Source organism: Aethalodelphis obliquidens, unplaced genomic scaffold, assembly GCF_003676395.1.
Source record: "Aethalodelphis obliquidens isolate GAN/ISIS:26980383/991018 unplaced genomic scaffold, ASM367639v1 scaffold2, whole genome shotgun sequence".
NCBI lineage: Eukaryota > Metazoa > Chordata > Mammalia > Artiodactyla > Delphinidae > Aethalodelphis > Aethalodelphis obliquidens.
In genome coordinates, this window is record NW_020837946.1 from 2,994,528 (window position 1) to 3,011,181 (window position 16,654).

The window sequence follows — 16,654 nt, forward strand, 5'->3', positions numbered from 1 at the left end:
GCACAGAAGGGTTAACTGTAAATGGGCATAAGGGATTTTATCAGAGGGATTGAAACATTCTGAAACTGACTTACGGTGTGATGGCTGCACCACTTGATAAAGTGACTAAAATCACTGAACTGTACATTTGAAATCAGTGAGATATATTTCAATAAATCTGTTTTTAAAAAGTTAATGACAATGGTTCTTTGAACCCAGCTGCTACATGAGGAAGCCCAAGCTGGTCACCTGTCAGAAAACCAAGGCACCCTAATGGACACATGAGTGACCCCAGAGAAGACCAGCAGAAGAAATGTCCAGCCAACCCACGAAATCATTTTGAGCCTTCTGGCCTCTAGTTATCATCACTGTCTACACCCCTAAAAAGCTGAAGTACTTGTCAAGGGATTCTGGTGACCAGGTATTACAAAGGTTCCTGATGAGTTCGGGGGAAAAAAAAAAGAACTGATTTTGTTCTAATTCTCAATGAACTATTTCAATCGATGATCCTGAACAAATCCCCAAGTTTACTCTCCCTGTTCTACAATGAGAAGACATTATAAAGCAGAAGAACTCACTCCTTGGAGACAGTCTGTCTAGCTTTGAAACCTGATTTAGACACTTAATATTAACAGTGTGAAAAAAATTAATGACAATGATAACACGGGACTTCCAAAATATATGGGACCTGCCCAAAGTTACAGCCAAAAGAAGTCATAGCTTTAGATTCTTATTATTCATAATAAATGATTTAATAAGCAGTCAAGAATCTAGAAAAGAACTAAAGTCTTTATTTCAAAAAGTTGAGAATAGAATTATTTAAGACAAAAGAAAAAGTGACCAATTTAAAAACAGTAAAAATGATAACTAAAACCAAGAGCTATTCTTTGAAAAATGAATTAAATAGATAATATCAGACAAATCTCACTGAGAGTACTGAAACAAAAGCCAGCAATGAGAAACGAAGCATTTTAACAAGACATAAAAATGTACTTTTAAAAACTGAAATTGCTATATACACCTTTGACGGCTAATTTGCAAATTTAACCAAAATAGCCAATTTTGTAAGAAAATAGTTTAAAAAAAAACTTACAGAGGGCTTCCCTGGTGGTGCAGTGGTTAAGAACCTGCCTGCCAATGCAGGGGACACGGGTTTGAGTCCTGGTCTGGGAAGATCCCACATGCTGCAGAACAACTAATCCCAGGCGCCACAACTACCGAGACTGCGCTCTAGAGCCTGTGCGCCTACAGCCTGTGCTCTGCAACAAGACAAGCCACTGCAATGAGAAGCCTGCGCACCGCAATGAAAGAGTAGCCCCCACTCACCACAGCTAGAGAAAGCCCGCACACAGCAACAAAGACCCAATGCAGCCAAAAATAAATAAATAAATTTATTAAAAAAAGAAACAACTTACAGAAAAAGCTAAACAGAATCAACAATAGAAAAAATTGAACAGGCCATCAAAGATTTATCCTATAACAATTCCTATCAAGCCTACTAAATTCTTAATTCATCTGTATAAGCAAAAAAGTTCTAGGTCAAGTGAAAAAAACTCTAACCTGAGTCATAAAAACAGAGTGACGGCCCCTCAATCAATTCCCAGACTTGTGTCAGTGTACAGATCTAGAAGCCCTTGAATGAAGGGGAGGCTGGGTTTCTTCTTCAGGAAGAACCTCAAATACACTACTAAAAATGTTCTTCCCTAAACGGTCCCTAAAGCCTTTTACCGGGGTAATTGTACATTGGGGAAAAGAAAATAATCAGGGGACTCCGGGAGGGCTCATGCCAGAGAGTGCTTCCCACAGCTTCTGCTGCCGGTGTCTTGTCCCCGTGGTGAGCCACAGCCACCCCCCACCTCTGCGGGAGACCCTCCAACACTAGTAGCTTAACATTTTAGGCAGAAGAGAGATGTGAAAATGCCTCAAGATAGATAAAGTCTTGGCCTGCTGGAGAAATTCAAGAGTACTGTGTGATGGAAAATGAATATGGACATGATGGCTGGACCTGGAGCAGCTATCCTGAGCCAGCAGGTAACCTTGGTAATGGAGCTACATATGAATGAGCACTCACACAGAAGGTGCTGGATCTCTGAGGACTCTGTGGAACAGACTTACCCTATCAGCATTAAACTACTTATCTCTAAAGCCTTTCCCTATCCAAGAAATAAATTTTCGTTTTACTTAAAAAAAAGAAAAAAAGAAAATAACCACACCTTTCAGGAACACTGGCTCTGAACTGACACGGATTTTAGGAGACCCAAAACATCACTGTGGCCTTCCAGTCAGAGTAGGGGCTTATGGAGGTCAGGTGATCAATGGAATTTTAGCTCAGGTTCATCTCACAGTGCGTCCAGTGGGTCCCTGAACCCATATTGTGGCTATTTTCTCAGTTCCAGAACGCATAATTGGGAAAGACATAATTGGGAAAGAGCAGCTGGCAGAATCCCTGCAGTGGTTTTCTGACCTGTTGAGTGAGGGCTATTATGGTGGGAAAGGGCAAGTGGAACCATTAGAATTGCCTCTACCTAGGAAAATAGTAAATAAAAGCAATGCCACATCCCTGGAGGGACTGCAGAGATCATCCAAAGATAACTCTTCTCCTTTTGAGAAACAGCTCTTGGCCTGCTACTGGGCCTTGGTGGAGACTGAACACATGACCCAGGGCCACTGAGTTATCATGCGACCTGAGCTGCTTGTTACGAACTGTGTGTTATCTGACTCACCCAGTGTGCACAGCAACTTTCCATCATCAAGTGCATCTGGTACATATACATATGTGATCAGGCCCTAGCAGCCCTCAAGGCACAAGTAAGTTACATGAAGAAGTGACCCAAATGCCCATGGCCCCCACTCCTGCTACACAGCCTTTTCTCTCCCAGGCTGCACCTATGGACTCATGGGGAGTTCCCTATGATCAGCTGACAGAGGAGACGACTTGGGCTTGGTTTACAGGTGGTTCGGTGTGATATGCAGGCACTACCTAAAAGTAAGCAGTTGTAGCCATTACCAGCCCCCACCCCTCAAGGGCATCCCTGAAGGACACTGGCGAAGAGAAATTCTCCAGTGGGCAGAACTTTGGGCAGTGCACCTGGTTGTTCACTTTGCTTGCAAGAAGAAATGGCCAGACATGAAATTATATAACAAACCACTGTGGCCCGTTGGTTTGGCTGGGTGGTCGGGAGCTTGGAAAGAACACAACTGGAAAACTGGTGACGAAGAAATTTGGGTATGTAGATAGACCTCTCTGAATGGGCAAAAGACGTGAAAATATTTGTGTCCCATGTGAATGCTCACCAGAGAGTGTCCTCAACAGAAGAGGATTTTAATAATCCAATGGATAGGATAATCGATTTTGTCGATGCCAGTCCGTCTCTTTCCCCAGCTACCATGTCAACACCCCGCGGGCTCACGAGCAACAGCACTGTGGTGGCCAGGATGGAGACTCTGCACGCACTCAGCAGCACGGACTTCCACTCGCCAAGGCCAGTCTGGCAAACTGCCAGCAGCAGAGACCAGTACTGAGCCCCCAGTATGGCACCATTCCCCAGGGTGACCAGCCAGCTACCTGTTGGCAGATTAATTACACTGGACTATTTTCACCATGGAAGAGAACAGTGTTTTGTCCTTACTGGAATCGATGCTTACTCTGGATACAGATGTGCCTCCCCTGCATACAGTGCTTCTGCCAAAACCACTATCCATCGACTTTGAGAATGCTTTATCCACTGCCATGGTATTCCACACGGTAACGCTTCTGACGAAGGAACTCACTTCACAGCAAGAAGTGGGGCAGTGAGCCCACGCTCAAGGAATTCATTGGTCTTACCATGTCCCCCACTATCCTGAAGCAACTGGCTTGACAGCACAGTGGATGGCCCTTTGAAGGCTCAGTTTCAGTGCCAGCTAGGTGACAATACCTTGTAGTGCTGGGGCAAGGTTCTCCAGAAGGTGGCATATACTCTAAATCAGCATCCAATATACGGTGCTGCTCCTCTGACAGCCCCAGGATTCATAGAACCAGGAATAAAGGGGTTGGAAATGGGAGTGGCACCATTCAATATTACCCCCAGTAATCTACTAGCAAAATTTTTGTTTCCTGTTTCCACAACATTATGCTCTGCTGGCCTCAAGAGGAATGCTTCCACCAGGAGACACGACTCCACTGAATCAGAAGTTCAGACTGCCACCTGGACACTTTGGGCTCCTCACGCCTCTGAATCAACAGGCAAAGAAGGGAGTAACAGTGTTGGCCAGGGTGACTAATCCTGACTACCAAGGGGAAACTGGATGACTACCTCACAATGGAGGTAAGGAAGAACATCTGCGGAATACAGGAGATTCCTTAGGGAGTCTCTTAGTATTACCATGCCCTGTGATTATGGTCAATGGAAAACTAAAACAACCCAATCTAGTCAGGACCACTAAGGCCTGGACACTTCAGGAATGAAGGTTTGGGTCATCCCCCAGGTAAAAAGAATACACAACAGGTAGTAGTAGAAGAATGCAGTTATAAGTACCTGCTACAACTACGTGACAGGCTGCAGAAATGAGGACTGTAATTGTAATGAGTATCTCTTCCTTATTCTGTTATGAATATATATATGTGTATATACATCTATTAAATAAATACCTTTGTTTCCTTTCCTCTCTTATTCCCTTACTATGTAACATAAAATGTATTGACCGTATCAGTATTTAAGCGCTGTCAACTTTACATAACAGCATTTATGGAGAAGAGTAAAATCACTCAAAATGTTACCTCCTCTTCTGAGGCCAAGGGATTAGCACATTTTCAGTTGTATGCATGATAGCTGTATCACATTAGGTGAAATTATGATCTTGTAATTGTCTTTATTTGGAGATTAAGCATGGTTTAAGGAGATGCGTATGGGTGCCAAGTTAACAAGGGGTGAATTTATGATTGTTAATTTAATGTGTCAACTTGAATGGGCTAAGGGATGCCCAGATAGCTGGTAAAAAAATTATTTCTGGGTATGCCTGTGAGAGTGTTATTGGAAGAGATTAGCATTTGAATTGGTAAACTGAGTAGAGAAGATCACCCTCACCAGTGCAAGTGGGCATCACCCAATAGGTTGAGGGTCTGAATGGAGCAAAGAGGTGAAATAAAGGTGAATTTGCTTGAACTGGGACATCCACCTTCCCCGGCCCTTGAAAAGGCGACCACTGCTTTGCTTGGAATCTCAAGCTCCTTGTTCCATGGTCTGCAGTGTTCTTCTGGGCAGGAAGTCAGGCTACCCCAGGGCTCATGTTGCAGGTTTCCTTTCTTTCAGAAATCACAGTCCTGTGCTGTCCATTATCCGTCTGAAAACAGTTGTTTCACACACGTGGCCTAGTTTTCAAGTTGTTTTATGGCAACATGGTAAAACCAGTCTATTACTTCATCATGGCCAGAAACCTCATTATGCTTGAGAGTATGTTTTCTGACTATAGTACAATTAAGAATAACAAAAAGGACAATAACTTCCCGAATATTTGAAAATTAAACAACACACTTGTAAATAATTCATGGAGAAATGAATATATCAACAATGGAAGTTAGAAAATAATTTGAACTAAATGATTACGAAAATACATCAAAATTTCTGAGATGCAGCTAAAGTGCTTACAGAGTAATGTACAGCATTAAGTGCTTATATTAGAAAAAAAGGTTTAAAATTAATGATCTACCTTAAGAAACTAGAAAAGTTAGACAAAATTAAACCCTAAGAAAGTAGGATGGAAATAATAAAAGAGAGGTAAATAAAAAAAATAATTATAAAAAACACATCCGAAGTTTTTTAAAGAGATTAATAAAATGTATAAACCCTTCACAAAACTTATCTAAGAAAATGAGAAAACACAAATTACCAATATCATGCATGATAAAGGGGACATCACTACAGAACCTACAAATTTTAAAATGGTAATAGGGGATATAATGAACAACATGATCTGATAAACTCTACAACCTGAACATACTTCCATGAAAATACAACCTGGATGCAAGAAGAAATAAACAATCTGAATAGTCCCATATCTCTTAAGAAATTAAAACTGTAATTAAAACTTTTTCCTCACAGAAAACTCCAGATGTAGATGGTTTCACTGATGAAGTCTACCAATCAACTGAGGCAGAAATAGAGTCAGAATTCAATCCTAACCAAAGTCCACTAGAGAAATATGGATGAGGGACAACTTCCCAACGTTTTATAGGTCCAGTAATATCTTGATACCAAAATCTGAGGACACTGCAAGTAAAAAATAAAGAGACCAATACTTCTTATGTAGAAAGACTCATACATCCTGAAGTAATTTTTTACAAAACAAATCCAGCAACACATAAAAAGAATAATGCATTCTAATCAAATGAAGTTTATCCCAGGAATACAAGGTTGGTTTAACATTTGAAAATCAACTTATGTTATTCATCACAGTAAGAGAATAAAGGAGAAAAATCACATGATCATCTCAATAGATACAGAAAAAGAATTTGATAACATTTATTAAAACTTAGAACCAGGGACTTCCCCGGTGGTCCAGTGGTAAAGAATCCACCTTCCAAAGCAGGGGACACGGGTTTGATCCCTGGTCGGGGAACTAAGAGCCCACATGCTGCAGGGCAAGTAAGTCCGCAGGCCACAACTACTGAGCCCGCAGGCCTCAATTAGAGAGCCTGCATGCCGCAAACTACCGAGCCCACACGCTCTGGAGCCCATGTGCCACAACTAGAGAGAAGCCCGCACACCACAACGAAGAGCACGCACACCGTAATGAAAGATCCCTCATGCCGCGACAAAGATCCTGCAACTAAGACCCAACACAGGCAAAACAAACTAACTAAATAACTAACTAAATAAATATTTTAAAAAGGTAAAAAACAAAAACCCTTAGAACCAATTCATGGTAAAAAGCTCTCAGCAAACCAGAAACAGTAAAGATCTTTCTCAATCTAATAACAGGTATCTACATACAAAACAGCCCTGGGCTTCCCTGGTGGCGCAGTGGTTGAGAGTCCGCCTGCCGATGCAGGGGATATGCGTTCGCGCCCTGATCCAGGAAGATCCCACATGCCGCAGAGCGGCTAGGCCCGTGAGCCATGGCCGCTGAGCCTGCGCGTCCGGAGCCTGTGCTCCGCAACGGGAGAGGCCACAACAGTGAGAGGCCCGCGTACCGCCAAAAAAAAAAAAAAAAAAAAAAAAAGCCCCAATTAACCCTAAAGCTAACATCATACCTGATGGTGAAAAATTCAGTAACTTCTGTCAAAAACAACACAGTTATTCTCTCACCACTTATATCTGACGTACTAGAGGTCCTAGCCAGTGCAATAAAGAAATAAGAAGCATACATATTGGAAAAAAAGAGGTAAAACTGTCTTTATTCACAGACCATATGATAACATACAGGGAAAAACCAAAGGGATATTCAAAGAAACTACTAGAACTAATAGGTAAATTTAGCAAGATTGAAGAATACAAAGTCAATGTACAAAACACAAATGCACTTCTATATTCCAGCAAGAAACAATTGGAAAATGAAAATTTAAAAACAGTACCACTTACAAAAGCATAAAAAAACATGAAACAGTTGGTGGTTAAATGTAATGAAAGATATACAAGACTTTTATATTGAAAACTACAAAACAATGATGAGAGAAATTAAGGAGGAACTAAATAAATGGAGAGATATACCATATTGTCAGATCGAGACTCAGTATTGTTAAGATCTGTTCTCTACAAATTGAGCTATAGATTCAACACAATTTCACTCAAAATCGCAAGATTTTTTGGTAGCAGTTGACAAGTTGATTGCAAACTTACATGGAAATGCAATGAACCTAGACTAGCCAAAACAATCCAGAAGAAGCAATTTGGATGACACATATTTCAAGATTTACAAAGCTACAGTATTGGCAATGTAGTATGTTAAACTAATAGATTAAAGAACATATTATGAGAGGCAAGAAAGAGAGCCACTTGACTTTTAAGAAAGGGATTAATTCAATTCAATGTGTAAAGGAAGTTCTAAGGCATATCCTATAAATGGTACTGGCACAATTAGATTTCTGCAAGGGGAAAAAAATACTGGGATCCCTACCTCACATTATACCCAATAACAAAAGTGAGATGGCTCATACTTCTGAAGGTGAAAACCAAACCTATAAAGTTTGTCAAAGAAAACACAAGAGAACATATTCACGACGTTAGGGTAGGCAAAGATTTCTTAGGACACGAAAGGTGTTAATAAAAAAGTTGTTAATTTGAACTTCAGCAAAAATTTTTTTTTTGAATTTTGTTTTATTTATATTTTTTATACAGCAGGTTCTTATTAGTTATCTATTTTATATTCATGTATATATGTCAATCCCAACCTCCCAATTCATCCCACCACCACCACCCGCCCCCCGCCACCTTCCCCCCTTGGTGTCCATATGCTTGTTCTCTACATCTGTGTCTCTACTTCTGCCAGGCAAACCGGTTCATCTGTACCATTTTTCTAGGTTCCACATATATGTGTTAATATATGATATTTGTTTTTCTCTTTCTGACTTACTTCACTCTGGCTGACAGTCTCTAGATCCATCCACGTTTCTACAAATGACCCAGTTTCGTACCTTTTTATGGCTGGAACTTCAGCAAAATTTAAAAACTTCTGCTCACTACTGAAAAGTGAAAAGACAAGCCAAAGACTGGAAGAAACTATTCACAATTTATATATCCAACAGAGAACTCTTACATAGATTATGTAATGAACTTGCATAAATAGAACCTTTTAAAAAAAGACAATCTAATAAAAAAAAGTGGACAAAGTAGTTGGATACTTACTTCACATGTGCATGACACAAAGCATATGAATTGCTCTTAAGTGTATAAGCAAGTGCTCAACATCATTAATCAACAGAGAAATGCAAATTCAAACCACCAAGATACCACTTCACACTCACTAGAATGGAAAAAAAAAACAAAACCTGGTAATACCTAATATTGTGAGGATGTGAACAAACTGACACTCACACATTGCTAAAGTGAATACAAATTGTTAAGACCACCTATCTTGGAACACTGGCAGTTTCTAATGATTGTTAACCACATAACTACCCTATTACCAAGAAATTACATTCTAGTTTCAGGAATAAACACCCTTCTCTACAGAATCATTCTTTAATACACTATTCAATAATGACTGAACCCTTATTTGTTAAGTCATATGCTAAGTGTTGAAGACATGAGTTCTTGCCCTAATAGTTAATGATAAGCACACAATAAATAAGCAATTCCCAAAAGTCATGTGGGAGGATGGGAATGGAGCACATAAATCTTATTGTAGAGTACCTTTTCTCAAAGTTGCCTGACATATGAATCACTTGGGGCACTCTTTAAGAATACAGATTCCACAGCCTAATTTGGAGGCCAGAAATAATAGGAAATTTCTACAACCTGAAGATTTAGGGAAACATAAAAAGACCTAACCTAATCTAAGGCCTTCATGAGAAAGTGTCCTTTAACCTTTAACCTGAGATCGGAAAGAAGAGCAAGGAGGCGTTAGCTGTAATGTGGATTATCATATCAATTTAGTATTAGATTTTTATATAAAGGATATAGTGTCACACACAAAATGCATTTGGAGTTTTTAAAACTGAGAGTTGTATTTAAAAAGCAATTAAAAACTAAAATTTTGGATTTCACAGATAATTAAGTAGGAAATAATATAGCATGCTTGCATTGACAAAGGCAAGGGAAAGCCTATAAAGAAAGTGACATCTATCTAAGCTAAATCATGGAGATCACATAGCGGCTGGCTAGACTAAGGAGCAGGGAAGTGAACAGAGCACCTCAACCTAAGGGGACAAATATGGGATGGCCCCAAGGTAAGAGAAGGGTAAGAAGAAGGGACAGGATAACTAGACTTATGTATAAAAGTGAACTCATTATTGTTGATGGTACACTCATTGAGCTAGGAAACTAGGAGGAAGAATACTTTTCTGTTCTTTATATTATTTTGATTTTGGGTAGGGAACAGTGGTGATGATGAGTTCATTTTTATACATAGTAAGTTCAAGGGCCTGTAACAATTTGAAATAGATATACAGATGTAAAGCTTAGGAATTATCTGGACTGGAAATATTCAACTTTCAACTAATGTTTCAGAAATTCTTTTTAGCTGGTAGCTGAAAAGATTTGGCCCAATATCAAGAGCTTAACAGCCTTTTATTTATTTATTTTTTTACTGCGATAAAACTGGCTAGCAGTTGTTAACGTTTGGGGTTATGGACTTTCTGAAGATTTGATAAAAGTCTGAGAAAATGCACATACATACACATATAATTTAAAGGATTTATGGACTTCTATACTACATTTAAAAACTGCAAGTTTGGACTTCCCTGATGGCGCAGTGGTTAAGAATCTGCCTGCCAATGCAGAGGACACAGGTTCGATCCCTGGTCCGGTAAGATCCCACATGCTGCGGAGCAACTAAGCCCATGTGCTACAACTACTGAGCCTGCGCTCTAGAGCCCACAAGCCACAGCTACTGAGCCCTCGTGCTGCAACTACTGAAGCCCACGCGCCTAGAGCTCGTGCTCTGCAACGAGAGGCCATCGCGATGAGAAGCGCGCGCACCACAATGAAGAGTAGCCCCCACTTGCTGCAACTAGAGAAAGCCCGCGCACAGCAACGAAGACTCAAAAATAAAAATAAATTAATTAATTAATTTAAAAAAAAAACTGCAAGTTTGTAACTCCTGGCTTAAGAGATCTTATTTAAGTCAGTAAAGATCCTACTATAGGAATGCCAGGTAAATGTTTAAAATAAAGACTGGGTATAAAGAAAGCTAGTTTATCAAAATAACTAACATTAAAATAGATAAGGGGTTTTCTTACTTTTTGGACTCTGGTACTCTTCACATTCTTAAAAAGTACTGAAAACCCCAAGGAGTATCTGTTTACGTTGGTAATATCTATTAATACTTATATTAGAAAGTAAAACAAAAATTTGAAATTTACTCATAAACACATTACTTAATATAAGTAACACTTTCAATTTTAAAAACATATTTTCCAAAAAATTAGCAAGAAAAACATATATTTTGCAAATCTCTTTACTATATGCCTTTACAAGCTGCAGCCTCATTCACATCTGATTCTGCATTCAAATCTACCTTCAATGTTTTGCAAGCTTCATTCTTAAATATGAAGACACCCAAGTTCAATAACTTTGACAAAAGGAAAAATTTTAGTATAAGAAAAATACTTGCAAATCATATATCTGATAAGGGTCTATCACCCAGCATATCCAAAGAAGTCTTACAAGTCCAACAAAAAGACAAACAACACAATTTTTTAAATGATCAAAGGATCTGAATAAACACTTTTCCAAAGAGAATACACAAATGGCCAATAAACATATGAAAAGATGCTCAACGTATTAGGTAAATGCAAATCAAAACCACAGTGAGATACCACTTTACACCCACTAGGATGACTATTAAAATAGAGAGTAAGTACTGTCAAGGAAATGGAGAAATTGGAACCCTCTTACAGTGCTGGTGGGAATGTAAAACGGCACAGCCATTCTGGAAAACAATCTGGCAGTTCCTCAAAAAAAAAAAAAAAAAAAATACAGAACGACCATGTGATCCGGCAATTCCGCTCCCAGGCATATACCCCTTTTTATTCTGCTCTCCCAGCTCTCACTCATCAAACTATTCTCTCCTGTGTTTTCAATCTCGGAACCAAACCAGAAGCTGCTCTCCTCCCTCTGACACCTCCCTCAACCCTACCGGGTCTTGTCAGTTTTAACCCCTGACGCATCTTGGTCAAGAGACCACTTACCGTTAACATGGATCCAGGCAATAACCCCCTACCCGGCCAGAATAATCTTTCCAGAATGCAGATCTGGTCAGTTCATCCCACTGCTTAAAACTAAGCAACAGACTATCACTGTTCTTTGGATAACGATTAAAGCTTTAGTACCGTCTGCAAGACACACACACCCCCCCCACCACCACCACCAACCAAGGGCCTGGGCTCTGCAGAAACCTTGGCACTTCGAGGGTTCCAGATGCACCGGCCACTGTGCTTCCTCACACAGGTTGGGCCACGTGCCGCACCTCCGCCTGCCGCACCCCGGCCCCCCCAACCACCTACAATTCCTGCTCAACCTTCAGACCTACCCCCAATATCCGTTTTTTAGGGAAATCTTCCTGGCCCTCCACACAACATCAGGAACGTCCGTCAGTTTGGAAAACATCCCACCCTTCTGCCGTCCGTCCCACATAGCAGGGTAATTAATGTCCAGCGTCCGTTTCTCGCTCTGGACCGTGGCTGGTTGCTGCCGTACCCCGCGCCCGCTGCACAGGCCCCATTCGTATTTGTCGCAACGATACACACGTTGAGTGAATTCCCATCTTTCCCCGGAGAAATAAACATCAGGTCCCACAACGCAGCTCGAAAAGAACTTCAGGCGCGCAAGTCCGCCTCGGCGCCCGCGAAGCGAGGCTGGGGGACCCGCTTGGAACCGAATGCAAAGGTACCACATTGGGGGATTCTGGAACTCCAAGGCCCCCCGACGAACGCACAAACCCTGCGGACCACGGCGGCGCCCCCGGACCCTGCCCGCTTCCCCTTCCAGGACCCGCTGGAGGAGGCCTCGTTGGCCTCCTTAACGCCGCGCGGCCCTCGGCGCCGACGGGCCCTTGGCGGGAACTCGCCGCCACTGGGCTTCGCTGCCCCGTCCCCCACACTCCCGGCCTCCGCCCTAGCCTGACCACAGCCGCCGCCCCGCCAGCCCGACTCCCCGCTCGTTGTACCTCGGAACCGCGCTGTCGCCGCAGCCGTGCGTGCGGCGTCCCGCTTCGGCCGCAGCCTCAGAGGGAGTGGCGCTCCTCGTGCAGCCGCGGGTCCCGCCGGGTAACGGTCGTCCGCGGCCCGCCCACTGCCTGGCGAGGCGCTTCCATTGGCCGGCGCGCACAGGGGCGGCTCTGTGATTGGCCCGGCATGCGGGCGCGAAGGCGGGAACGGAGTCGCCCGCTAGGATTTTGCATTTTCCGTGAGCGGGGGGCGGGGGAGCGGGGAGAGGTCTGGCCCGTGGCCTCATCTCGCAGCGACGCCCAGAGAGGCCTTAACTGCTCTGCAGCCCGCGACCTGTGACCTTCGACCCGTCTGGACGGCGCGGCTGTGCAAAGACACTGGAGGAAAAAAGTTGGGCGGCGCTCCCCGCCACCGCCGGCAGGGGCCCAACTGGCCCCTGGTTTGGGCCCGGCGCCCGCTAGGTCCCGCGCCCACAGTGTCCGGACAGCCGGCCCTAGGCTACCCTCCTTGGACAGCTGTCCCCACCGACACGTGTCCCTTCTTCGTGTCTAACACAGCGTGTCCTCCCTCGGGCAGTCTTTTACAATATCATTAGCAGGGCCGGGGCTAGGGTGAGAGAATGAGGCATTTACTTGCCTTGGGCGCAGAATTTAAGGGGGCGTCAAAAATCTCGATAATCAAGATAAGTGATATTTTAATGCAGTCGTTGAAGGCAATCAAAAGTAATGAAAAATCCAAGATGGACAAAATAGCCCCAAAAACACTCCTAATTTTTCCTTCTGCCTCAGGCTCTAATATGGTTCCCCAAGGGACTGTTATCCTGTCTTTAAAAATGTTCATTGTTTTCATCATGAATTTTTTGCATGGATTTTGACCTTTGCTTAAATCATGTTTAAAATCGTTTCAGGTTGCATTAAAATCTTAGTTTTTTGATGCCATCTCCAGATACTCCCCACTAGCCCTGGGGCAGTGGGGTCCTTGCTTCTGGTAGTTTCTGGTGTCTGTGTGTGTAGTCTGAAGCACTGCGTTTGCTGCCAGGCAGCTCTTACATAATTGATTTGGGTCTTACATAGTTTGGATGTGAAGTGTGACGTTTTTATGAAATCTGTCCATCTCTTTGTGATTTAATGCAGTGATTTTAACCCCATTTCAGCTTCAGAATAATGGTATTTACACAGTAGTTTTTACTTGTTTTTTTTTTTTTTTAAGTCAGGACAGTGGTTACTTTTATTATTTTTTTGAAGTAGAGTTGATTTACAATATTGTGTTAGTTTCTGCTGTACAGCAAAGTGACTCAACTATGCATATAATATTCTTATGGTTTATCATAGGATATTGAATATAGTTCTCTGTGCAATACAGTAGGACCTTGTTGTTTATCCACTGTATATACAAGAGCTTACATCTGCTAACCCCTTTACGTGCCTTTTATGATTTGATTATTTTAACATTTCCTTTTTTTGTATCTTTTAAATATTTTAACATTATTAAAGTCACATGTATTTAATGTAGAAAATTCAGGAAAATGTAAAGAAGAAAATAGAAATTCCCTATAACCCTACTTCTCACAGAACCTCACTTTGGAGGCTACAAACTTGACATTATTCTGCTGAATTAGTCTTTTACTGTGTTGTAGAATCTGACTTTTAAATTTTATTTATCATTTTTCATCTGTATTAAGATTGAGCTGTAGCAGGTAGTAGACCATGAAAATTGTCTGTATTCTCTGTTCTGCCCCCATTCTCATAAACGTTCTCAAACTCTCATAATGAGTTTGGTCAAAAACATTATGAAGGCTGTGATCAAAGTTAGTAACATAACAAGAAACATATTTTCATTTATGAAAGGTTTAGAATCAGTCTTGTTAGTTCCCCAACCAGTGATTTAACCCAGGCCCCCTGCAGTGGAAGTGTGTAGTCTTAACCACTGGACCGCCAGGCAATTCCCAATGTTACTCTCCTTTTGAAAGTTGGGAAAATCATCTGTTTTCGTAAATTTGGATAACTGGCCTCTAGGCCTCTGAAAGAAACAGGAATGGTGGAACAAGGAAATTTTGATGAAGAAAAAAGTGAGGAGTGAGGGGTTCAGTGAATTAAGCTATGGTTTTGCTGATGGGCTTGTAACGTGGGGAACACGTTACACCTGAAGAACACATGAAGACCCTCGAGGTTGGTCCTCTCAAGCAGAGATGAGCCTTAAACACCCAAATTTGCAACTTCCAGGGCCTTCTGTAGAGGAAGAACGGAATCTTTCTCTCTGGACTGTGAAGTGTCGAGATATTGAAGAGCATCGTGGGATGCTGGGCTGCATCTGGAGGCCGACTTGGGAGCAGGGGACTCAGGCTAGGAACCCACACACTTGTGCCTGACCCTGTGGCTACAACAGTGATTCCTAAATTGTGCTCTGCAGAGTCCTGGTCCCAGAAGGCTCTGAAAAAAAAAAACAAAAACAACAGGTTCCATGATCAAACAGTTTGGGAAATTGTACCTAGTCCATTTCCCTCTTAAGGAATCCCAGTGACATTCACAAGTAAATACTCCTCAACAAGCAAACCCATTGAGTGTTATAACTGAGTGTTACCGAAGAATATTTATTTATAGAATTCTCTTTACTAACATTCCTAGGAATTAGTGGTTATCGTTGGGAAACACTGGACTTACAGTAATAGTAGTGGTCAGAATAATGAAGAAGCAACATGTGCTACCATTTCGTGAGTGCTGTGCGGCAGACACTGTTCTAAGCATTGAACCTCTGGTGCTGAACAAGACCTTGACCTCCCAGCAGAGCAGAATGGTTACAGGGGCGGGCTGGAATCCTATTGCTAGTTCTATCCAGGGCCCTTCATTTCATAGTTGTGTCCCTTTAAGCAAGTTGCCTGATTTTTCTGTGCCTGTTACCTTATTTATAAAATGGAGGCAGTAAGAGTGCCCACCTCAATGGATTATTGCAAAGATTAAATATCATTGTAGATGTAGGGGAGGTAGTGACATAATCAGATTTTTAAAAATTTTACTCTAATAGATTGGAGATGTGAAGAGCACTGAGCAGAGAAGGCCAGGCAAGGGGAGTTTGCCAATGATAATGGCCTGGTCCAGAGGAATAGCTATGGTGATGGGGAGACGGATGGATTTGTGAGGTCTTTAGTAAGTAGAATTGATAGATCTGTGTGCTTGAGATCAGAGTGGAGGTGGGTGAGGGAGAGGAAGGGGTCAAAAATAACACGTGGGCTTCAGACTAGGCTGGTGGCACGACTGATGCTGCCTTTGTAGCGGTAAGAATCTGGGGAAGAGAATCGTGCAGCTGGGGCTGGGGAGTGGGAGAGGGACAAGGAATTCAGTTTGTATCAGGAGACCTGGCTTTGTAAGCTGAACGGGATTTTGTATTTCTATACTCTGTTTATTGTCTTTTGTAACCTCTCATTAAGTAACCCTTTCCTGATGCTCCTCAATGCCCTTTGCTGGGCCCTCCTCCTTCACCCAACCCCTGTCAGGTTGTTTTTGGCTCTTCCTGTGCCCTCTAATTATTTACACTTTCTCCCTAGGCAAGTCTAGTCCCAAGACTAGAAAATCCCCTCTTTGCTGATGACTCCCAAATCTACACCTCCAACCTGGGTCTCTTCCGCAAGTTCCACACTCAGTTCTCTGCCATCCTGGAGGGATGCAGGATGCCTTCCAGTGGAGGATGAGAGATGGTAAATAAAACAAAATCTCTTGTGTGATAGACAGTGATAATTTGAGAGAAATGAATCAGAAAAGGGAACGGGAATTGTTGAGGGCTGGCAATTTTAAATAGGATGGTCGGGAAAGCACCTCACTGCTCTACGGCGCAACCGTCCTTATGTTTCATTAGCTTTGCAAGCTTGATGTGGCC